This window comes from Catharus ustulatus, chromosome 22 (assembly GCF_009819885.2).
Source record: "Catharus ustulatus isolate bCatUst1 chromosome 22, bCatUst1.pri.v2, whole genome shotgun sequence".
Classification (NCBI taxonomy): Eukaryota; Metazoa; Chordata; class Aves; order Passeriformes; family Turdidae; genus Catharus; species Catharus ustulatus.
Genome location: NC_046242.1, coordinates 34207 through 58821, shown reverse-complemented (window position 1 = coordinate 58821; position 24615 = coordinate 34207). Strand labels below are relative to the sequence as shown.

The 24615-nt window shown below is 49.3% G+C and overlaps 1 long non-coding RNA gene across 16 annotated transcripts; it reads left to right on the top strand.

Moving 5' to 3' along the window:
* The first annotated feature begins 3 nt into the window (after window positions 1-3).
* Window positions 4-23304, top strand: LOC117005888. Of its 16 annotated transcripts, none has more exons than XR_004419911.2 (14): window positions 4-1091; window positions 7058-7135; window positions 7240-7594; window positions 7982-8094; window positions 9212-9343; window positions 9999-10063; window positions 11210-11310; window positions 12957-13071; window positions 13845-14140; window positions 14759-14863; window positions 19330-19469; window positions 20173-20343; window positions 21392-21506; window positions 23093-23304. It is a non-coding gene; the product is annotated as an uncharacterized LOC117005888 (long non-coding RNA). The 16 variants fall into 16 exon arrangements; XR_004419909.2 differs by lacking the exon at window positions 7982-8094 and adding an exon at window positions 8267-8350 and having other exon boundaries at window positions 5-1091; window positions 12886-13071; XR_004419903.2 differs by having other exon boundaries at window positions 5-1091; window positions 12886-13090.
* The last annotated feature ends 1311 nt before the right edge of the window (window positions 23305-24615 follow it).

Genomic DNA, 24615 nt, shown 5'->3' with positions numbered 1-24615 from the left:
TGGGCTCCAACCCACAGAGGGGATGGGAGCAGGATGCTGTGTCTGTAATTGTCAGGAGGGATTTTTGAGGCAGCTTTGGAGCTGGGGAAGTCCAAGAAGCAGCCCCTTATTTCCCCCTAATGTGAAAAGTCTCTTTTTGATCTTAAAGCTGTAGTACACAAGGCAGAGCAGTTCCTCTGGGTGTCACGTCACTTGTCTCTTGTGCTGTGTGTGTCTTCTGTGTGTGTTGCATTGCCTGTCTCTTGCCTTAGTCCTTTGAGGGGCCTATCAGAAACCCTGGGCTCATCCATAGCATCTTGTGATCTCTGCATTCATCAGCCTGGCTGTGGTGCCATCAAACCTTGGTCTCAGGAGCTTGGACAGGCATCTGAATCTCTTTTCTTTTGGAAAGCTTCCAGTCTCATTTCTTAAGGTCTTGCTCTGTGTTGTATTGCCAGCTGTGCACCTGAAGGATCCATCAAAAGAGATGAGGAATTAGAGGAATGGGAAGATAAGAAGAGGATTCTCAGGCATCCATCTCTTCAGTTCTTGGAGCAAATCATTTTGCTGGCATCTTTTTCCAGCCTTGTCAGCTTACTGTCAGTCTTCCCTCAGTCATCTCATTTTGCATTCTCTCAGTCCTCATGGTTCTTCTTGCTGAGTTTTTTCGTCCCCCTGTCCTCCCCTCATTTGTCATGTCCTGTGTCACGGGTGCCTGCACACATTTGGTCTGGAGCTGCTCTGCCCTGATGCATAGTCACGATAGGACAAGGTGCAGGGACTTGGGTTTTGTACCGTGGGGTGGTGTTGGACTCTAGATCAGATCTGCAGATTCACTCAAGATGTCTGGGGCTGCCCAGCTATTATGCTGGGCTTTAAATTTTGTTTTAAGTTCTTTTTACCTTCAGTTTTCTGGGGTTTTGGGTAGAAAATGTGTGGGGATATCTCTTGGCTCTCAGGTAACCACTCACTGACCTCCCGCTTCTGTCTCGCAGGTCCCCGAGGCAGATTTCCAGTTCTCAGCCGCCACCTTTCACAGAACCTATCCCTCGATGTCGAGGACCAGCAGCCAGAGGATGCGGTCAAGCATCCTATTCAGCGTACCGTTTCAGGTAAGGGTTGCAGTCAGCTTACCAGCTGAAGATTGTGTGACAGTCTGTGAGAGTTTGTGTCCGTCTGCCACCGCTAGCGTATGCCTGTGCGAGTGTGCGTGGTGACCGGTTGTAATTTTGTGCATAGGAGTTTTGCCTTTCAGGCTTTTCACCCATTTTAAATTTAGAATAAAAATTCCCCAGCCAGGGTTTTTTTTTTTTTTAAATTTCCTCCCTGGCTGCAGTTTTTTTTCCCAGGTCCCGGCCGGTCTGCGCGGTGAAGTTCATCACCAAAGTTTGGGCGCAGAACGGCCAGGGACCGGGGTTTTCGTCAGGCAGGGCGATATTTGAGGTTCCTGGGGAGCACAGAGAGCCGTGGTGTAATTGGGCACTCGAGACGAGAGCGGTGGCAGGTGAGCCGAAAGTTGTGTGCGGTGGATAAGGGTTATGTTTTATGGGTTCTGATTTTCTTCTCATTTTATTTATGCAGGAAGTCGAACTGTCATCAACTGTTGTGGTCTAGAAGGACGATTATGTTCTGTTACTATGTATGAGGTTTTATTTTGTTTTAGCAAGAGGTGGAAACCCCCCAGTGATGCTGCAGCCGTCCCAGCCTTTAAATACTTTGGGGATGTGCTTGCCAGCATTCCCGAAAGAGCCCTGGGAAAGCACCAGGAAATCACAGAACCGTTTAGGCTGGAAAAGAGCTCTGATATCACCGAATCCAAGCTGTGCCCATCCCCACCTTGTCCCCAGCCCAGAGCCCTGAGTCCAGGACAGCTCCAGGGACCCCAAACCTCCCCGGGCAGCCCCTCCAGTGCCCGGCCTCCCTTTTCATGTGGGAATTCCTCCCGAACTCCCCTGGTCCAGCTCCCATCCCATTGCTGGATCAGAGCCTGACCCTATTGAATTTTGGGGTTGTCACCACATCCTCCATCCCGCTTCTCAGGGCAGTGACAGCGAGTACGAGGTGGACCCGGGGCACCAGAAGGGCATCTCCCGGGCACAGGCTTACAGCTACACCGAGAGCGATTCGGGCGAGCCCGAGCACACCCCGCTCTCCAACAGCACCTCCACGCAGCAGGGCAGCCTGTTCCCCCCCAAAGCCAGCAAGACTCCCACCCCCCAGACCCCCGGCAACGCCCCCAGCAGCCAGCCTGGGACCCTGTACTGCCCTCCCAGCAGCCTGGCCCCGGCTCCAGAGCTCCCAGCGCTGGGTTTTCCTCTTTCGTTTGATATTTAAACAGAAGGAAAAAAAAAACCAACAGGTAGAGGGGGGAAAAATTAGGGGAAAAAAAGAAAAACAAAAAAGGAAAAAAAAGAAACGAAAAGAAAAGCCCCAAGATAGTAAGAGAAAAGGAAAAAGCAGCACGGAGGAGGAAGGGGAGCAGCCCCAGGGGTTTTCTGCTTTCTGGGCAGCATCGGAGCTGGATGCCAAGGTCCAGTCCCCTCCTTGGCCAAAGTGTCACAGACTCCTCGGGGGGGGCTCGGGCTGTGCTGACATCACCCTTGGCACCCATGGGGCCACCTCGGACCTGCTGCTGGACTCCAGTGGGGGCTGGGTGAGGGGCTCCTGCCGTGCCAAACCCCGGCCCCTCCACTCGTGGCTCCCCCAGGACATGGGGACAAGCGGTGCCACAGAGACCCCAAACTAAAGAGGGCGAGAGGAGCTCTGCTGATCTCAAACCTCTGGACTTGAACCCTGCACTTGGCACCCCCACAGCCTTTGGGGGAAGGATCCCAGGGCACAATTCATTCCCTCCCTCCTTGGTGCCTGGCCCAGCACAGCCCCCCCAGGAGAACCCAGGACTGAAACCCCTGGAGAGCCCCAGTGGGTGCACGTGGTGCTCATCCCCTCCGACTTTGCGCCTCGGGGGCTCTGGGGAGGACTTGGATGAAGCAATTGGAGCCTCCCCTTGGTGTTTCTGGGGGTTTGGGGGTTTTCAGTGGGGTTTTGTGCAGAGGCCTGAGGGCATTCGGGGGTGTGGATGCCCGGGGGGGTTCCGTGGCCATTTTGGGGTTTCTGCACAGCACAGCCCCCACAGTGCCTATGGGTGAGCCAGCACCAGCCTGGCAGGGCCGTGGCACCCGGCCTGAGCCGAGGGAGATGCCGATAACCATGCTGAGGACAAGAGTGTCCCCTCTCTGTCACCTTGCTCTGCCACAGAAAGGGCCAGTGCCCCGTGTCCGTGTGTCCTGCTGCCCCACTGGGCTCGTGGCAGCCCTGTGGCACCAGGGAAGGACCTGGCGTGCCAGAGGTGCTGGGTGGAGCCCAGAAGGGTGCAGGGAGCTGTGCTGGCCGTGTCCTGCATGTCTCCGTCGCAGAGGGGGCTGGAGCTGCTGGGAAATGGGGGGTGGGACAGGACAGCCCTGCCAGCAGCAGCCCTGGCACTGGGGATTCTCCTGGGCTGGGTCACAGCCGCCCTCTCCTGCTCTGCCCTTCAGGCCTGGCAGGAAAATCCAGGTGAGGCGTTCAGGTTTCATCAGCTGTCACCAGCTGGGGCTGGGGGTGGGGAGGGCTCAGCACAACACCAGGGCAGTGCCAGGGGCTGCACAGTCCCTGTCACAGCACCTGCGAGCCACATCCCAGGCCAAGGGCTGCCAGGGGAGCGTTGTGCAGGTTTTGGGGTCCCTGCTGCTCCCCCTTGCACTGGGAGGGTTGGGCTGCACTGGTGGCCTTGCTGCTGAGCCACAGTCACTCTCTGTCCCCTCACAGTGTCCCCAGAGCAGCTGGCACTGCAGGTGGGTGACTCCTCTGACCCACCTGGGCAGCACAGCACCCAGGGCTGCCGTCCCCTCGTGGGGAGCCCCCAGACCCCACTCACGGGCACAGAGGGGATTCTGTGCCTGGCTGGACAAACCCTGCTCCTCGTGTGCAGCTCAACTCCAGCCCCAGCCATCCCTGCTTGTGCAAGAGGGACCTTCCTCCCACGGGGCTGGGACACGGAGCGGCCGGAGACACGGGGCAGAGCAGCTCTGGGGACTTGAGCAGCACAGGGGATTCCCAGAGCAAGGAATGCTCCTTGTGCAAGGGCTGGCACCCGTGCAAGGGACATTCCGTGTGCCAGGCAGGCTCCTGGTGTCGGGGCTGATCCCTGGCTGAGGGCTGTGAGCTCAGACACATCTCGCATCCTGGGAAGGGGGGGATGCAGCCCTGGATCCCATCCGTGAGGGATCTGTGTGCGCTTTGGGACAGCCCAGGCGCTGCTCACCTGCCCTGAGCCAGCTCATCCCTGGCTGCCAGGAGGAGCCCGAAGCTGCAGCCACACCCGAGGCAGGTTTGGGGCTGGTGCTGTGCTGGGAGGTGACGCTGCCGGTGCGGTGAGGAAGCTGCAGGGAGATGCTGCCCACGGCACCCAGCGTGTCCCGGTGCCCACCTGGCCAAGGCAGGGGCGGGCAGAGCATCCAGCCGGGATCCTCTGGGCAATGCTCCGCCCTGGGTGAACTTCGGGGAAGGGGCTGAACCCCTCGGCTGTGCCTGGGGGTCTCTGGGGTTACTGGGGAGGTTTCTGGCAGCAGCCAGCGCTGGGGATGGGGGATTTTGGGGGTGTGCTTTGTTCTGGCACCCTGGGGTGTCCGGACAGCGATCCGCAGCGTTCAGGGAGAGCTCCCCGCTGGCTCGGCAGCGTCGGCAAGACAAAGCTGGCAGGCGCTGGCAGCAGGAGGAGGGGATGGGGCTGCCGGGAACTCGGGCGCTTTTCCAGCAATGCCCCGCCCACGCGTGAGCCACCCACGGGTGAGCTGCCCACGTGTGAACCGCCCACAGGTGAACCAGCCACAGGTGAGCTGCCCACGGGTGAACCACCCACGGGTGAACCGCCCACAGGTGAACCACCCACAGGTGAGCTGCCCACAGGTGAACCACCCACGTGTCAGCCACCCACGTGTGAGCCGCCCACAGGTGAACCACCCACGGGTGAACCACTCACACGTGAACCACCCACAGGTGAGCCGCCCACAGGTGACCCACCCTCGGGTGAGCCGCCCACGTGTGAACCACCCTCAGGTGAGCTGCCCACAGGTGAGCCGCCCCCGGGTGAGCTGCTAAGTGTGGACCACCCACGTGAAAAAACTGGCGTGGAAAAACTCGCATGAAAAAACTCGTGTGGGTTTCCAACGTGTGGAAAAAATCTCGCGTGAAAAAAAACTCGCGTGGAAAAAACGCGCGAAAACTCGCGTGGAAAAAAACTCGCGTGGAAAAAACTCGCGTGGAAAAAAACTCGCGTGGAAAAAAACTCGCGTGGAAAAACTCGCGTGGAAAAAACTCGCGTGGAAAAAACTCGCGTGGAAAAAAACTCGCGTGGAAAAAAACTCGCGTGGAAAAAACTCGCGTGGAAAAACTCGCGTGGAAAAAACTCGCGTGGAAAAAACTCGCGTGGAAAAAACTCGCGTGGAAAAAACACGCGTGGAAAAAACTCGCGTGAAAAAACTCGCGTGGAAAAAACTCGCGTGGAAAAAACACGCGTGGAAAAAACTCGCGTGGAAAAAACTCGCGTGGAAAAACACGCGTGGAAAAAACTCGCGTGGAAAAAACTCGCGTGGAAAACCCACTCATGGAAAACCCACGTCTGAACCACCCACGCGTGGAAAACCTACGCGTGAAAGCGCCCACCCGCGAACCACCCAGGCCTGAACAATTCAGGCGTGAACAACCCACACGCGAACCACCCAGGCGTGGACAACCCATGCACAGCCCCTCCTGCCACGCCGGGGGCCAGACGGGACTCGGCGCATCCTCAGAGCCCCGGACACGGCTCCGTGCCGGGGGCGGCGGGAGAGGAGAGCGGCGGGGAGGACAGACCCGGCTCTGTGCCCCCTGTCCCGCTCTGGGGGTACCCCTGGAGGGGTCCCTGTGCCAGGGGCTTTCCTGCAGAATCCACACTCCAGGTGGGATCATGGAACCACGGCATGGCTTGGGTTGGAAGGGAACTGGAGCTGCCCTAAGAAGGGCAGGCTTAGTAGGTTCGCGGCAGAGTGAGGACTTGGGGAAGGGTTAGTGTGTCGGCCCGCTCCTCGGGGGCTGGTTTAGGAGGGCGTCAATCCCCCTGGACCCTCCTCTCCGGAGGGGATCCGTCCCCTGGGCGCCTCTCCAGGACCCCCTGCTAATGAGTGGGCTCCGAGGGAAGCAGAGGGCGTCGCGTCGCTCTACAGCGTAAACAGACACACAAAAAATTAAATAAATCGCCAGACAAACGAGCGGCGCCGCCTGTCCCCTCAGCGCCGCCTGTCCCCTCAGCGCCGCCTGTCCCCTCAGGCCCGCCTGTCCCGTGAGCCCCGCCCCGCGCATGCGCTCTGGGCCTCGCGCACCTGTGCAGGCCCCGCCCCGTCCTCGGACTTAAATCACGGCGGAAGCGCTCCCTGCCCTCTCCACGTGGGAATGCTGCTCCTGGGATGCGGCGGGAGCATCGCTCGGAGCGCTGCGCGAACCCAGCCCGGGGGCTGCTCCCGGTGCTGCACGGAGCCTGAGGTGCTCAGGTGGGACCTGGGGTCGGTTCTGGGTTTTGTCGGTGTCCACCGGGGGTTCCCAGCGCTGCCGCTCCCACTCCGGCCGCAGCGGGCGCGGGACTCTGGGCACGATCCCTCTCCTGCCGCAGGGAGCTGGGGCTCTGCCGGTAGCTGTGCCGAGAGAACGGTGGGATCTCCTCGTGCAGATGCTTTATCTCTACTGGAACCACTCGGGACTCTGTGACCGCCGTGCCGGCCCTGGAGCCCCGAATCCCGGCGCTCCCATCCCGCGGCACCGCCGGCACCCCGCGGGTGGGCAGAGCCCCAGCGGGAGCAGCGCCGGGCTCCCCTTCCCCGGGCCCGTACCCCTGTGGAACGAGCGGGGCTGGAGCACGGCAGGAGCCGGGCGCGGTTCCGCTCGGGCTGCTTCTCCAACACCTGCCAGGGGAGAGGCTCCCCCTACTTTGCAACCTAAAAAAACTCTGCAATGGCAAAACCTCATTTATAGAAATTCAACTGAGAATTTTCCTCTTTACTTCCAGATCGCAGGATATGCTAAAGATATACTGGGGTTGAGAGGAATCCTAAATCTGAGTCTCAAGTCCGTAGGTTTCCTGCAGGTGAGTATTGCCAGGCCAAAACGATGGCAACTGCTGAGGCTGCTTTTGTGACCCAAAGCTGCACGGCGGCCAGCAATGTTCCTTGGTGTTTCTGTGTGTCCCAGCTGGCGGGCAGTGTGGGGCAGGAGGAGGCCAGGAGTCCCTGGAAGGCAACAGCACCTCTTGTGCTTTGGCTCTGCGGTGTCCTGCCTGTGCCAAGCACGTCCCAGGGACGGACACTGGGCTGCCCAGGCAGCGCTGGCACAGACACGGCTCAAGGGCTGCCCGTGGCTCCTGGGCCAGGGGCTGCTCTGAATGGGCACCTGGAGATGCTTCAGCCTGGGCAGAGACCACCGAGAGCCCAAAAGCACCGCAAGGCACAGCTGGCATTTCCTGCTGATGGCAGCACAGGCCACTTACAGAGGAGCTCAGACAGCGATTCCTGGTTCTGATCTCCCAGAGCTCCAACACAGCTGCCAGGTATGTCCCAACCACCCCAAAACCCTTCCCTCGCAGATATTAAATCCCAACCAACAGCCTGCAGAGATACCTTAAAATCAAAGGTTTAGGTGGTGTTATAGATAATAACCAAATCGAGTCGAATTAAATAACAAAACAGCAATTTTTATTTTTGCGACCGAAAATACGGTCCTGGGACGCCACAAGCGAAAACACAACAGTGCCGAGCCCGGGGTCGCCACTGGGTGGATACACACGCTGATCTGACCTCTATTGCATCAGACCCCCCTGTGTTCACACCCTGCTATTTCGGACAGTCCAACTTTATACAGTTTTTTCGCCAGAGTTTCCTTTGTTTCTGCAGCAATTTCTCATATTTAAATTAAATCCTTTTCTGGTGCTGCCCAGACAAAAGTCCTTCCTGCATGCCGATGAAGGCTTTGTCTGCTCCGAATTGACGTGTAATGAAGTGCTGTCTTCTCGCTAATGGGAGCCATCGGAGGTGATGGGTGCTTTGGCAGGTATTTTTTCGATGATCTCTTTCTGTCTGTGGTGGAGATCACCGGGCTAGGTCTGTTGATATGCTAATTACGGTCGTTGTCTATGGCCCCGGGTGCTTGGTGTTTAAGAGATTATTTTATTTTATTTCATACAATTCTTTTATATAAACACGAATTATAACATATATCTCAGGTGGGGTGAAGTTTTGTGTGGATCAAAGTGGGAGTTTTTCAGGGAGCCAGCTGGAAGTGCAGAAGGGATGGAAAGGTTTTGCAGGTGGGTCCCACTGGAGGCGTGCTGGAGGCAGGGATGTGCACCCCTTTCCTGAGGGAAAAGAACTTGCAGAGGCCACTGCTGAGGCTCTGAAAAGAACTGAGCTTCTGCAGGGAGAGTTCTCCTGTGGGCACAGGGGCCGCGCCTTGGAACGGGCTGGGAGCGCCTCCAGCCCTGCCTTCTCCTGCTTGGAAACAGCACCTGGAGCCCGAGCTATGGGGGTTAAACCAGCTGAATTCCAGGCAACTCTGTCAAGAGTCCCCAGGGACATGGGTGGGGCTGGGGGATGAGGGTTTTAAACAGCAAATTCTTTGGAATATTCACCTGTCCCAGTGCTGCTGAGCTTCCTTGGAAGCTCTACTGGTTTCTGACACAGCTGCATGGGAATATCCACACTCCATGAGGCACTGTGAAGTTATGGCAGTGGGAATGGAGCAGGGAATTTGGGGCTGTGGGATAATTCATGGGAACCAGCAAATCTGACAGGGAACCCCAAATCTGGACGCTGCACAGGGAACAATCTTTGTGCTGCCCAGGTGACAGAGTAGCTCAAGCACTGGAATATTTCTATGCTTGGGGTGACTGGACCTGGATTTTATTCCTAGCTTCAACTGACTTCTTAGATGATCTTGGGCAAATGGTTTTTCTATTTCTCCCTTGAATATTCCAGTTTCTGTTCAATAAAGGGTTTGTATAATATTTGGTTCCATTGCAAATATAACATGCTATCAGCTCCACCAGTGAAAATGGATGTTTTCTAGATGGTGCATTTCTTTGCTAATTATGTGGTTTTGATTGCTGAACTGCCTTCAGATGTTGCTGTTATTAATGTAGAAATCTGTATTTAATTCTGTATCATTTCAGGAAGTCCCTTGGCAGAACGTGAAGTAGCAGCCCCCAGTAGCTGTGTGTCATTTGCTGGTGCAGATGCTCCAGTAACCACTCCAGTGACAGAAAATACAGACTCACCAGTCTGGGACTTCAGCAGCAAGCAAGGTGAGAGATGGGGATTCACACAGACACTCGCTGGCTCTGACAGCCAGCCCAGGTGTGAAAAGGATGTGTGGTTTGGGGGTTTTTTAGCCCAGACCGGCATATCTGAGCTTAAATTAAAACAGATAGATTGACTGCTTTGAGGGACCTCAGCAGATCAAGTCATACATGGCAGTATGCAGGAATTAACCTGTGTGATCCAATCTTATCTCCTCCAGTGTTTCTAATATCTGAATCACTTCAGACACTTAAAAACTCTTCTACATTCAACACTTCATTTTTCCTTTTTCAATTTTTTTTCCAGGAATGAACTTCAAACATTACAGCTCTGAACCATAACCCTAGTTCTTTGCTGTCACTGTGTTATTGAGTCATGAAGTCAACTGTATTTCTGTTCCTTCATAGTTTTTGGTCCTATCTTTTACATGTACAGCAAGAGTGAGGAGAGGGAAATACTTCTTGAATAAGCAGAAGCCCAGACTGTGTAGAGATGTGTTATGCTTTGAGGCTCAGTAGTTTTGGGGCTTGTTTTGTTCCTGCCCCCATCAATACAGAAAGAAAGGGATTTCTCTGGGTGGATCAAATGGCATTGAAACTTCAGAAGCATTTTACTGCTCTTTCTTGCTTTGCATAAAGCAAAGGGTTTTGTTCTTAACAGATTATCCAAAGGGCTTCTCCTGGATCCACAGCAAACCTTAGTCTTCAAAGTGTGGCATAAAGCAGGTAAAGTTTGTAGTGCAGTACTAAGAGGACTGTGTTTTCTTCATCCCCTTTCTTAGATTGCTTACATTTCATGCAAGGTAAACAAATTCTGTTAAGTGAATTGAAGAATAGCATTGTAATGCCATTTTTTGCGTTGTGCTAGAAGAATGCTGGAGATGCATACCTATTGATTTCCTGGCCCTTGGCATCCTCCTTTTCCCCATTAATCATCTTCCAAGATTTGGTTCATCCATATCCTCCCTGGTTTTATTTTGACAGTGCTTTAGGGGTTGGGTTTTCCTGCTGAAGGAAATCCCTAACTGCTTCCTTCACGTGCTCTTTGTTGTTGCTGCAGTTGGTTGAAGTGTGGCCAGGCAGTTGTAGCCAAATACTTTTATTTCTTTCTTTTTACATATTGAAGTTCAGCTGTCTGTGTATCCAGAGTGCTGTGTGCACAGTGGTTCTCCTGGCAATCCCTGTCCCTGCCCTGGGCTTTCACTGTCCTGCAGGGCCATTTTTAGCTAAACATAACTGAGGTATTCCAAATAATATTCCCCTGTTGGACAGGATTGTCCTGGACCTCGAGTCCACTTCCAAACCCTATTTCAAGGCTGTGTTTCAGCATTCCTGAAAGGGATTCCTGTCAGTGTATATGTGCTCTGTATCCTGTATGTTGTTGCTTCATGGGTGTTCAGCAGTTTTTTAGGAGACTACTCTGTGCATTTGGATGTCTGGGAGCATGGCATAGCTGTATTTGCTGCTTGGGGTGACAGCTGGTGCTCAAAAACATACAGTAGATTCAACTTTTAGTTGGTTAGGAGACACCTAATTTGTCAGGAATCTGTTTTTCTGGGATATTGACCATTTTTTCTGGGTTTTTCTGTGTTCTTCCAGATATGCTGGGGTGTGTTACAGACATGTAATCCAACCCTTACCCTACTTTCCATCACTTTATTCTTTGATAGTATGGGTGGCGTTAACAAAAATGTCTGAAATGAAAGTGTTGTCAAATGCTACTTTGGCTCAATGCTGCAAAATCATTTGAATATTTAAAGCTATTTAGAAAGCCTGAGGTTTTGTTAGATCAGCCGGATAACATCGTAATTTCTCTTTTTTTCTTGCTGTGAAAGACTCACATGCAGTGTTCCTTTTTCCTTTTCACCCTAGGTGAAGGTCAGCTTTCCAGCATGTCCCAGTAATTCTACAAACTTGTCCAAGCAGATGTTGAATTCCTTGTCAGAGGAAGTCAGTGTTCCCGCTCTAGAGTGGTAAGTTCACAGGCTGACAACCTTTCTGATTATTCTCAGGTCTCAGAAAGACCTCTCTAAAGCAAATTGACTCTACTGGAAAAACGGTGCACTCTGTCCAAGTGTGTCCACTGTGTGTGGGCTTAAAAAGTAGTGGGTATTCCCTCTCCCAGTGAGAGGGAGGTGCAGGAGGTAGCAATCCTGGGACAGATTCCTTTTGACACAGCCTAGATGTTCTTTCCCTTGTCATTGATGCTTCCTGGTTTGCATTCTTGTAAATTAGGATTTAAATGATGCCATTGTTAAAACAGGCAGGGTCTTTCTCCAGGCCCTGATAAGAATAAGGGTTGTGTTTGTATCTGGTTTTGTTTTTGTAAGTTTAAATTAGCGTAAATCCCCTTGATTTTACCTTAATTTCTGTCCATGAGCAGTGAATGACAGCTGGTGAAATGCTGTGGTGTTGCACATTGCAGGAGTAAGGCTATCAGATATCCTGCAGTAATTCTGCTTTCTGCCCCTTCAAATGAGTGAGTGTTTTAGTTCATGATCTGTTTATTTAGCTTACAGAGATGATCCTTTTCCTGTGTGTGTCTTTGAAGTTTAGATGGACTGTGGGCCACCACTATGGGATCTGAACAACTGGCTTGGGAGCTGCCAGTAGGCGTGGAAAGCTCCCTACCAGCCCCACTAACTTGATTTTGGTATAAATCTGAAATGCTAAATGACGTTCCTGTGGACATTTGAAGAGCTGGTTTCACCCATTGGAGGAAGAGAAGGGGACACAGTGCAATAACCGATGAAGGGGATGGAAAATCCGGGGCTGGGTGGGGTGCTCTGCAGCAGGACTGAGATGCTGCAGCAGTGTGGTGAGCTGTTGGAGGGGAGCAGCCACAGCAGTGTTTCCAGAGCTGGAGGGAATGCTTGGATTTATCCATCCTGCTGCTGCTGTCACAGAACAGGTGCTGTGAAGGCAATAGTCCCTTCTGGTGACTTCCACGGGTACAAGCACAAGGCTGTGAGCATTTCTGGGGTGCATGGGGCAGTATATCCTTTCCCATCAGCATGTTTTTCTTCTTGCTAGAAATACTGTTCTCTTGACTAGATTCTAGGTTTAAATGAGGTATAAATTTAGAAGAGCAATATTTATTATGTGTAGGAATAGAGGAGTGAAAGATTTCCTGAGGTATTTCATCCCTTCCCGTGCTACCACAAGCGATGTATCTTAAAATCCCTAGGTCAAAAACACAGAGAAATCCTCAGATTTTTATCAAGTTTAACCACAAGTCAAGTAATATCCTTGGCTTTGACTTTTATTGGAAGGTCATCTCAAATCCAAGTCTTTTGATTAAGTAAGTTTAGAACTAGCTCTTTTTTGGTTTGCAGCCTAAGTTCCATAACCAAGTCAGGACTTTTTCTGGAGTGCTATCCTCTTGCTTAGAGCAGTTTCAACACTTACCTGCTCATCTGCTTTTCAATAAAAGCCTTTGATCTTTTATTTGTATATTTGCATGTTGTTGACTAAAATGATCCAACTTAAACCCAACTGCCACAGGCTTATTTTCCCCGTCTTACCAAATTTCTTACCACTGCTTGCAGAAAAAACTTGAGCTGGGTGAGGTTCAAAGATACTTCAGTGAGAAGCTGACCAGGTCTTTCCCTGACTTCAGCACATCCAAACCAAGCCATGAGGAGTGTGAGAGTGACCCTCAGGGCTTGATGAGCAGAGAAGTGGATCCCAAAGGCTGCCATCTTCTGGAAAAATCCAGTCAGTTGGTGTCTCAGGTCAGCAGCCTAATCATTGGTGAGTTGTTGCTGTGAGGAGCAAAATGACAAGGAAATCAAATCCCTGCTGATGCTTCTAAAATAACTTACCAGACTAGAGAATAAACTGGAGCCCAGAGCTTCAGTTCCTGCCAGTTGGAAAGTTGTTCCCTGCTTTTTCTGCCCATGGCTTCCTGCAGGGTGGCAGCATTTCCAAGAGATGGAGTTGAAGGGCACATCCCTATTATGCCAGAATTTGCCATTCTTTTGTCACCTTGATCTTCCCTTTTTTCCACCCCCCTCTCTTTATTCTCCAAGGTTTTGTTCTTTTTATTTCCCTTCTCATCCTTAGCAACTGTTTTTACTGCTCTTTTACATGCCTTCCTCTACAATCTGTTCCAGACTCCTTCTTTCCCAAATGTCCCCCACCATTCCCTTGGAGCAGGACTTGCCTCAAAATTGTTGCCCACTTGACCTAATACTGGTGAACTCAGTTCTCAGAGGATGCAAGCAGTTAACAGCATCTGCTCACCGGGAAGCAAAAATAAGGGATTGTGGCTTTTTAAAGAATTTGTAACCTTTCCCATTAACTTCATCCTTAATGCTTCTGGTTTTTCCTCAGCATTTCTGTTCTTCTGGCCTTGTCAGTGGGAAACAGAGCAGAACATGCTCACATCAGCAGTGTTTGCAGAGCTGTGCATGTTTAGCTCCCAACCATCATTACATCTAGGACTTTCTGCCAAACCCCCTAATAAATCAGATTTAAGCTGAATTGTTGCTCCGTGCATTTACAGAGCACTGAACCCATCAAGAGAAGTGTAGAGATCCATGCAGGCTCTGAGGAGCTGCTGCCATTCCCAGGAGACAGGGGTTTGACCAGTGGAAAAACCACTGAGAGAGAGGAGGAGGAAAATGCTGAGGTTGTAAATGGAGATCATCAAAGCAAAGAAGGAAGTGGTTCTGATGAGAACTGTGTTGGGAGTCTATCAGCACAAGCTGGCTCAGAAAGAAACTGTGAGAGCTTCCCTGATGACAGCAGTGAAGACCCAGTGGAAGGCTCAGAAAGCTCCATCAAACCAAAAATCCCTTTGTATCCTTTATTCTTAAACACTCCATGCATTTGATGATTCTTCTGCTTAGTTAGAGTCTCCCTGGCCTCAGGACAGAGAAATTGTCTATGTGAAACTCTTCCCTGGGAAATGAATCCAGAAGTGGTGGTCTGGGAAGGTGTTGGAGGACCCCATTACACTGTTTCACAGTGGTGATGACTTTCTTAAAACTTGTAGCCAATAAATTTTGTGATTTGTGAGAGTCACTTCATTTTGGGTAGTTCTGATATGTCTTCTTGCATTTTCTCTCCGTGTTTTTTTTCCCCCCCATGTGTTAAAGCTCTTGTGTTTCTCCTGTATTAAAAGAAACATGCTTTATTTTGCTTTTAAAATACTTCCTAATGTTTCTTGCACAAATTATGAATCTTGGATTAAGTGTTGGAATTTTTGCAGGATGAAGTCCTCTACAAATTTGTGAGGTATTGTTTTAAACAAGTTGGTGTCCCAGGTGAGAGAACCAAGTGTTAGAACAATGGAATATTGATGAAAACAAATGAAATTTATTATTTGGGACTTGTTAACAGGTGAGGCTTTTTCCACATCTGGATCTCCGTGCAGCTGCGTACTGCCAAAGGTTGTTCCTTAACAGCTCTGCTCAGATCTGATCCTGTTGTTGTTCCCAACTTCTTCCTTCCACCCCAGGAGATGGAAGCCTCCATGACACTGCTCAGCACTTCCTCTCATCCCTCTGCATCTCCAGAGGGGTAAGTATGGGATGTCCTCTCCTTTATTGTCCAACTTAGTCCACTCCTTAAAGCAGGAACAGAACTTCTCCCTTCCTTTGCCTGCCAGCACTGAACTTAATTGTGATGGCTTTCAAATTGTGTCAGGGGGATCTTCCCAACAGCTCTTCTCTCCATGAGGATGGTTTTTAACACCCATGCCTGCATTGTCTGTGATCCTTATGTCTTTACATCACCCAGTTGTTCAGTGTGCTCAGGAAATGCTGCTCATCAGGGTCAGTGGAAGTCGCAGGTTGTCATCCACACTTTGTGCTTTAATGTGAGGTGACATGCCTAATTCTGAGGAGCTCTAGCTTGTAATTATGGTTTCAATTCATCTCTTTTAGATCAAGATAAAATGGAGGGGGCTCCTGGAGAGGTATCTTTTAATGGTTCTGTGACCCACGGAGTAGCAGAATAACTTGAGTGATTGCTCCTCCTGCACCAAAGCTGTGGATTGCTGACAATTCGTTTTGTTTTCTGGTCATGAAGATTTATTTACAGTGAGAGGTTTGTGGCTCAGTTGTTTAGACATCTACATATTTATTTTCAGTTCATAAAGAGAGGTTATTAAAAAGAGAGTGACTTTTTACACAGGCAGATAGTGATGGGATAAGGGGACACAGTTTTAAACTAAAAGAGGGGAGATTTAGTTTGGATATTGGGAAGAAATTCTTCCCTGTGAGGGTGGGGAGGCCCTGGCACAGAGTTGCCCAGAGAAGCTGTGGCTACTCCATCCCTGGAAATGTTCCAAGCCAAGCTGGATGGGGCTTGGAGCCCCCTGGTCTAGTGGAAGGTGTCCCTTCCCACGGAAGGAGTTGAAATGAAATAAGCTTTAAGGTCCCTTCCCACCCAAACCATTCTGGAATTCCATGATTCTTTTCCAGCTCCAGCTCTGCTGTGGGTGTGCAGCAACTGGGCTGTTTGTTTACCACTCCCAGATAAGGTGATGCCCTTGTTCCTCTCCATGTGACCTACGAAACAAGCACTTCCAGGAGCATTTGTGTCACTGGGAACAGCTTGTCTGATGAATCAAAACAGACTCAGACAGGCTCTGATAGCTCTGAAGTCACAGACACCTGTGGTGTAATACTAATACCAGCTTTTCTTGAATCCCCTCTGTGCAGCTCTGAGCTGAATGGTTGGAACTACCGCCCTGTAAGTTATTACAAATTAGGTAAAATGTTAGCAATGAACTATGTGAATATTTTGATGTTAAAGTCCCTAATTTGAGGATTAGCTGTCGTTAATTCTTTGCTGCAGCACTTGCAGCGTGTGCTGAGACAAGCTTCCGTTGTGCCTTGTGCATCAAATTCTCTTTGAAGAACCAGTTTTTCACTGCTACCAATACATAGAGTCGGAAAAAATGCTTCCTCATAGTTTTGCTTTTAATTGGGACATCAGCTTCTAAATCTGGATTTGGTTTGGTTCTGCACAGGTCAACAAACACCAAGTGTGACAGCAAGGCTGAAATCTGAGCTGTCCTCGGGACACCACAGCCCTCACTCACTTAGCAGCTGGCAGCCATCTCTCCTGGCCTTCCTAGTGCTCCTGCCTCCTCTCCCTGGCTTGTCTGACTCCCTGCTTTCCCCATCTTCCTTCCTGGAATGACAAAGCAGTGCTGAGGTGTGGAGCTGGGCAGTCACAGCAAAGGAGCTGGCAGCATTTGAGACAAAAGTGTTGTCCCAGCTCATGGGGCCCTGAGGAGGTGCTGCAGCAGCTCAGGCTCAGCATGGATGCTGTGAGCACCTTCCAGGGATCAGAGTTTTGTAGGGCCTCACAAAACCTCTTTGTTTTTCACTTATTTTCTCCATTGCATCAAACTAACACTTCCCGTTCTTGAGGTCCTTCCCAGCTCTTGTCTTCCACTCTGCTCACCTGCTCTGAGTGTGGCCTTGAGGATAGGTTTGAAAAATCAGAGTTTAATAAACTTTTCCATAAAATGCCAGAATCCCAGAAAGGTTTGGGTGGTCAAGGACCTCAAAGCTTCTCTTGTTCCACCCCCTGCCATGGGCAGGGATGCCTTCCACCATCCCAGGCTGCTCCAAGCCCTGTCCAGCCTGGCCTTGGACACTTCCAGGGATCCAGGGGCAGCTACAGCTGGTCTGGGCACCTCCCCACCCTCACAGGGAATTTCTTCCCAATATCCCATCTAACCCTGTCCTCTGACAGTGGGAAGCTGTTCCCCCTTGTCCTGGCACTCCAGGCCCTTGGCTAAAGTCTCTCTCTAAATACTGGGATATTTCACCCCCCCCCTCACCTCTAGGAATATTCCAAAAGAATAAGAAACTTCTGTGGAGACCAGTTTTATGCAGAATAATTCATATTTGTGTATACATAGACTTGCCTTCAGTGTGAATTAGAAATAGCACAGCCTTGGGCAGATTCACAATAGCAGGCTTTATATGTTCCAAAAATGCTGATGGCAGCAACTGCCAAAACATTCTTGGTTGTGTTGTTTCTTCTGGTCTGCTGGATCTTCCTGATTTCCTGCCTGGAAAGCAGGAGAAGGTGCAAGGCCAGTGCCAGGGTAGTACAGGGCAGTACAGCAACGTCCTGAGCTGCCTCCTGGCCCTGCTCACGCAGGATGGCCCCGCCGGCCTCTACAAGGGGTGAGTTGAGCACCTGCAAACAGATCCCAAACATCCCAACCCCCATGCGGGACTTCGGGGATGTCCCAGCACTCCCCCTTCAGCGCTGCTTTTGCTGACACAGCTTTGTCCCGTCCTTCCTGCGGCTGGGCTCCTGGAACGTGGTGATGTTTGTGACGTACGAGCAGCTGCAGCGTGCCATGGCGCTGGCACAGCCGGGCCTGGCCTGAGCCCCTCGGCGCCTCTCGCCCGCCCAGCCAGGCTCAGCATCAATCACGTTAATTCATCAATTATATTAATTGCCAAAGCGCTGGGCAGCAGTGGAGCCAAACACTCGGGGGGGGACCGGAGAGACAGAAGGAGAATAGATGTTGTTTGAGGAGAAATGTGGGGAGAACAGAGGCTTTCCGTGAAGAGTTTTAAGGGATGAAGGAGAAATTGTTTGCTGGCTTTCCAGCCAGGAAGAACGGCACTTCCCAAGGGCAGTGGTGTGGGCAGACGGGACCAAGCTGAGGGCCAGGGCATTCCCATTGTTCTTCCCATTATTCCCATTCCTTTCTGGTGCTTTCGATAAACCACCCCATGGGGTCTGACCACAGCGTGGCTCAGGGTTTCTTTAACTTTTTGGGTGTTTAGGGCCATTGTCCTAGCTCTACGTGTGACACCAGTCAAGCTGACATTCTCTATCACTTTTGGTGCACCGAACAACTTCCCATTGATCTCTAGTTATTCAGGTCTGTCACAATCATTGGTGGGGTGTTATATAGCTAGTATAAATATGAGATATAAATAATAGAAAAATGAAAATATGAAAATATAAAAATATCAATATATTTGTCGAAATATAACATATTAACAAATACGAGTAACAAATTTCTATGAAATACTATATAAATAATGCAAATAGCATAATATATAAGGAATACATATAAAAATGAGAATAGAAATATAAAGACACAGTTGAAATGTTTTATTGGTGTTATTTGGTTAGAGGCAGAGATTTTTTTAGTTTTGGTCGGCCGTTTTGGGGGCATTCATTTGGGAGGAATTTTGGAAGCGATTATTCCATTCGTGGCTTTTTTTGCCTCCTCTGCCCCGCGAGCCCGGGCTGAGCTGGGCGGCAGTGTCGCCGCCGTGTGGACACAGCGCGGTACTGCAGCCACCCCCCGGCCGGTGCCCTCTCAGTGTCGCCGCCGTGTGGACACAGCGCGGTACTGCAGCCATTGCTGAGGCGGTGCCGCCGTGGGTGATTGGGCGGTGACCAAGGGGGACGGCGGGGTCGCTCCGCGTCTGCCGAGCGTGGGGAGGGGGCGAGGGGCGGGAGAGAGCGGGGCGGTGCCTGTCAATGGAGGGCAGGGGGGACGGGGAGTTGGGGCTGCAAAGGGACGCCGTGGCTGAGAAGGATGACAGCGCGGGTGGGGGGCGTGGTTTACGGCGGAGCCGCCTTTTTCTGCTACTGTCGGGGACAGAATTGAATGGGAGAAGACGTTTATTTGCCTTTTAAACCGAGGTGACCGCTCCCTGTTGCCTCAGGGGTTTACCGGAAGTAAACTCCAGCTTTTCCAGCATTTAAAAGGTTTAAATCCAGTTGTGCCACTGCATTTGACAGCGCTTCTGCCCGGCCCTTCTGCAATCTAGATGCCAAATTGCAGTGAACTTTTCCCCATCAGTGTCTCCTCTAGAGCAGGAACCTGCTCTACAGACAAAATCCTGCAGGAGTGATAAGGAAGTTGTCGTCTTGCAAGCTACCCTGCCCAGCTTGCACCCACTTCTAGCATACGGTCCTTCTTAGTAACGTATGGTTCCCCTACACTCGCCAGCCAGTGCACTTAGCTTTGTCTGCACCTTTCCTGACAGATCCTGCTGGAGCTGGTGACAAATCCCTAGCCCTACACGGACAAGGCAGCAGACCTGTTTCAGAAAGCCAGCATGGTCCAGGTGGCTGTGTTTAAAGAGGACTCTGATAGCATCCAGCATCCCTGTCTCTCACATTGACGGTGTGTGGTAACCCATCAACAACAGAATTTCATGACCTGGGGCTACATTTTCTAGCCCTAATCAGCAAACTGGGGATGGATAACTCTAGAAATCCTGTTGAGTGAGGACCCTCCAGGATTCAGCCCTCCACGTGTACTTGGTATCAGAAGTAGAAGGTGGAATTTCAAAGTTTCCGCTTTTCCCCTGAAAGTAATTTCTGATGTGGCTGTGCCACTTCAACAGTATTTGAAATCTCTCTTCATGCTCTTGCAGCAGCATTTTTGAACTAAAATGGAAATTTAGCGCTTCTGCCTGGGACTGTTGACAGAATCATGGAATCCCAGGATGGTTTGGGTGGAAAGGCTCCTTAAAGCTCAGCCACTTCCACCCCTGCCATGAACAGGGACACCTTTCAGTAGCTGGGCTGCTCCAAGCCCCAGGGTCCAACCTGGCTTTGGACGCCTGCAGGGATCCAGGAGCAGCCACAGCTTCTCTGTGCTGGACAGCAGCATTGAAAGGCAGAGTGAAGGTTCAGCCATGATTTTTGTGTTGCACTTACCATTGTATTGTGTGACAAATGTGGCTTTCATCCTTTTTTTATTTTTTTTTTTTTTTTTGAGAAATTACAAAGACGCCTTATATTCCTGGAGTGTTGCATTCTACCTCTGTTGTTTTTCCTGTAAGTCTGGATCCTCTGCTTAGAATTTTTTCTTCACTTATTAGATGTCCTGGATATGGTGGATGTCCTGATTGAGGGCAGTGATGGCTTTGATGAAGCAATTGGGTTCTCTTTAAGTGAAGACATGATTATCCAAACATTTCCCTTCAGTGCTGTTGTCCCTGCTGCCTTAGAAGCCAGGAATATACTGTTGCTTCAGTCTGAAAATGGAACAGGTACAGTTTTTTTTGGGATGTTGTGTCATTTCTACCAGTGGGGTGAAAGGGGCATAATTTTTACCCATTTTTAATAATCCATGGTGTTTCCTGCTCAAGAGAGGCATTGGGGCTCTGTAGGTGCTTCTGCCCTTTTTCCCTGATCCTAAAGAGAAGAGACACTGTCCCTGCACGCACCATCTGGGTCTGGAAGTAGCTGGCTTCTGTAACAGTGTTTTTAGGCCAGTGTGGAGATCAGGAGAGGAAGGTGGTTTCCATGGCTGTGGGCAGCTCAGGCTGAGATCAGGGAGAAAGCACTGTGCTGTTAAGTAGGAAATGGATGCATTTTCCAAAGGAAGCTTTTTCAGAAATGAAGCTCTGGTGGCAAATGTTGCCAAGTTCTGCCACCTCCTTCAGGAAAGCATTGGAGTCACAGGGGCATCAGCTGGGCTTGGAGCAGGATTTGCCAAGCCCACAGAAGCTCACCAAGTCCTCCATTTGTATTTGGTGGTCAAGTAGCACCTGGGGTGGACTGAAAACCCCCAGTTCTGAAAGAGAATTCTGTTTAACTTGTACACATTAACTGGGGTGTGTGCCCCTCAGTACAAATCGCTTGTTCTCTGAGGTGGTGCTTGGCAGGGGTCTGCACACTTGTGCTCCTGGAGCTTCACCCTGGGTTCAGCACAGAGCTCATCTCAAAACACGGATGGCTAAAGAGATTTTTGTTTCATAGTCATCATTCTTTTTCTCTTATGCTTTTTTTCACTTGAAACAGTTTAAAAATCATGAGGAGGTAAGCGAAGAACCTACTGTGCCACTTGATTCTGTGTTTACCACTTTGCTAAAGAGAGCCTATGAGAGAGGAAGCAATACCCTGCTGGAAGCTGGTGTTCAGACCAAATTGAGAGACTTGGCTTCCTGGCTCCCACCTGACCAGCTTTTGTTGGCAGTAAAGCACATATTGTTATACCTGGAATTCACAGTGGAGAACTTCAGAGCAAAGGGGAGGAAAGGGGAAAGGTTTCAGAAAGCATTTCTGTGGTCTAATTAATAATTTCTGATTTCCCAGGGAGATGAACGCAAACTCACAGCCATTCAGTCCTGACAGTCCCCTGCAGTGAGAGCTCAGTACACATCCACAGAGGCAAGTCCAGCATCTGAAAGAAAACAAACCAAAGGATAAGGTGATTTCTTGCACTTCCAAGTTATTTCAAGTTCTTAAAGCCCAAGCAAGATTTGCTCTCGATTTCGCTTGGCTGAATCATGCGCAGTGGGCACAGGTCAAGGCATTCATGCAGCTGTAAGCCCAGGGTAATTTAGAGGGGACACAAGAACTGTTTGTGTAGGAACATGCGAGGGGATGTCAAGGGGAGTGAGGTCTTCCTGGCTCCCTTAAGAGGCTTTTTACTATCAGCAAAAGAGCAAATTGTGTCTTGATGTGCAGAGGTGTTCCTTTAGAGGCACTGCTGTTATGGGATGAACATCATTAAGTTCAAGGGTAATGGTAATAGGATGAGGCAAAGAACTGGGAAAACTGGCAGAAATGGAATATATCAGGCCCCACAATGGCATGCAAACAAAAGAAACAAGAGAAATCCTGCCTAGTTTTTTATCTTGTCTGGCCTTGCTTTCTTTGCCAAGTTACAAGGTCTCTGTACCTAACTGTGGGTCAAGGTCTTCCCCTTCCCCAGGAAAGAACTGGGCTGTGCAGTCCTTGGGTCACAGCACTTCCGTATTTGCCTCTTGTTGTTTGACCCTTCCCACCCTTGAATATCTGAGGGCAGGGAGCTCCACTTTGTGTCTGTGCTAAAAAAAACCTTGGGAGTGATAAAATATGATCAATTCAACAGGAAAAACACCACAACAAATTCAAAATACCCCAATCCCCCCGCAAAAACCAAAACAAAAACCATCCAAACCAGCTGAATTTCATGCATGATCGGATAAAGAATGCTTGCATGCAGCATCAAAACCTTGATGTCAACCAATTAATGCAGTTCCTTAGCTAAGAATTGCATTTGGAGAAAGTAGAGGGTGAACAGCATTTATAAGACATTGAGAAGTTTAAATGGTTCTTAGAAAAAGCAAGCAGATAATAGATGGGGAAAAATACCACTGATGCCTCAATAAAATCAGCAATTTTAAGGTGTAAATAAGGCCTGAATAAGGTTGGCAATTATAAGGTATAACACAATAATATAAAATAAAGTATTAACAAACCCCTTTGCCTTACTGCATACAATTCAGCTAACTTCTTTGCATGTATTATAAAAGAAAATAAAAATTGTTTTAACTCTGGTGATGTGAAGTGTTAAAACACTTCAAAACCATACTTTACGTATGAAAATGGTAATCCCAGTCCTGTCCTAAACAGTGAGATTGAAAACCATCTCAGAAAATCGGTTTTTGTGGTATTGCCAGGCCCTCTTTGCAGACCAACAATATGTTTATATTCTAGAGTTAGGACAAGATTGAGATAAGAGCCCATTTTCAGTTATTTCTTCTAACAGAAGTGATAGGTTTTACAATTTGCCAGTTGCTGAAATGCTTTGTATGAAGATCAAAAAGAAATATTTCCTTTGTGTGAGAGCAAAGTATTTCTGTGTAATATTTGGGGCTTTTTTCTTCTGTCAAATGATATTTTTTTAAAATTGCCTTTCTAGAGCTCTCTTCTGAATGAACCAATATCTGTTGTATTTTTTTAATGTTTCTAAAATGCAAGACAATCCAGCTGTTATGCTGGCTCTGTGTTTGCCCTCTGTTTATGCAGTGTGGAGGACCATCCATCATCTGCCCTGGACTTCAGAATGATGACATCTGGACTTCATCCTCACAATGCTGTAGCACTGACACTTCAAACAAACTGAGAAAATGATAAAAAAAAAAGGGCACAACTTACAACCATTCCACAAGCATAATATCTGTGTGCAAACAAAAGGCTAAATTTGGCTGGAAATAATTAAAGTTTTGGGGTTTCTTTTTTTTGGTCTTGCTTTGGGTTTTCCCCCCCTCTTCCCTCTTCCTGGTTTTAACTTCTTGAACTTTTAAGTTAAGGCAGCCTGAAGGCATGAAATTACAGATGGTGCTCACTCATCCTAAAATTGAAAACTTCCTCTTTCCAAAGGTAATTGTTTCCAGTTGATACTTGCCACTTGAAGGAGGTAAGTCAATCATTTCTAGAAGGAAAACAGCTCTTACATTCCCGAGAAGGAAAACTCCCTGAAAAGATCTGTGTCCTCAGAAAAGGGACTGCATCTTCTTTCCTTCATCTATAATCTAATTTCAGGTGTCAAATCCACACACAGAAACTTTGGCAGAAACAGGTAGAAGTAGCAAGAGTTCCTTGGTATTTATAGACTATGAATGCAAAAACATAACTGGGAAAAGCAGATAATATATTTGAAAATATTCAGTATTTCAAAACTTACTTAAAAAAGCTGGCCTTGGAGATCTAGAGCCTGTAACCTTTCTGAAATGTGGAGTTTCAACAGCAGATCATGGAACAACTGCAAGAGTATGCAAAGACAGTAGGCCATTTACAGTGTGCTTGGTTATGTTTCTAACCCACATTGAAAAGAAATCCTGGATAACACTATCTATCTAAATAAACATCGTTACAGTCAGAAATATCAATTAGGTTCTTTCAATGACTTCTGATAAGCTTCTTGAGGGCATGCTGGCTGGTAAGGATGTTCTCATTATTTAGCAGCTCCAGACTGGGAGTAGGAATCTTTGGTTTTTGTCTTTACTGCTCAGCACAGATGCAAGCCCGGACCTTAGAGGGAAATGAACTGTGCCTCTTCTCACTGGGTTTAATAAATATATGCAGACAGTAAAGGCCTGCCAAGGTTTAGGAATCCTGCATTTATTTCAGGTCTGAAGAATATCTCCTTTAGGGTTAGAAATTCCTTTCCCTCTGAACATTCTCCTTCACAGTTTTCCTCTCACTGCCTTTTTCTCCCAACTCTTCTCTCCTTATCCCAGGCTTGTATTGTCCCTGTTTGCCCTCTTGGAAAAAAACAAACAAACAAATAACTGACAGCTTCAATTTGTGTCTTTCAAACACAAGTTTGACAGCTTTTATTTTCTCAGCTGTTTCTGTCTTCTGACAAGCAGAAAAGCTGCCCTGAGTGCATACTTGCAAGTGATACAAGCAGTTTTGCATGCAAGTTCTCAGAAAATTTTTTGTGGCTGAGATTTGAATACCAAGACTTAAATCTGATGCTTAATTTGAATCATCCCAGTGAGCTGGACTCAATCAATAGCTGCCTTTGCTTTATTCAGGAACAAACA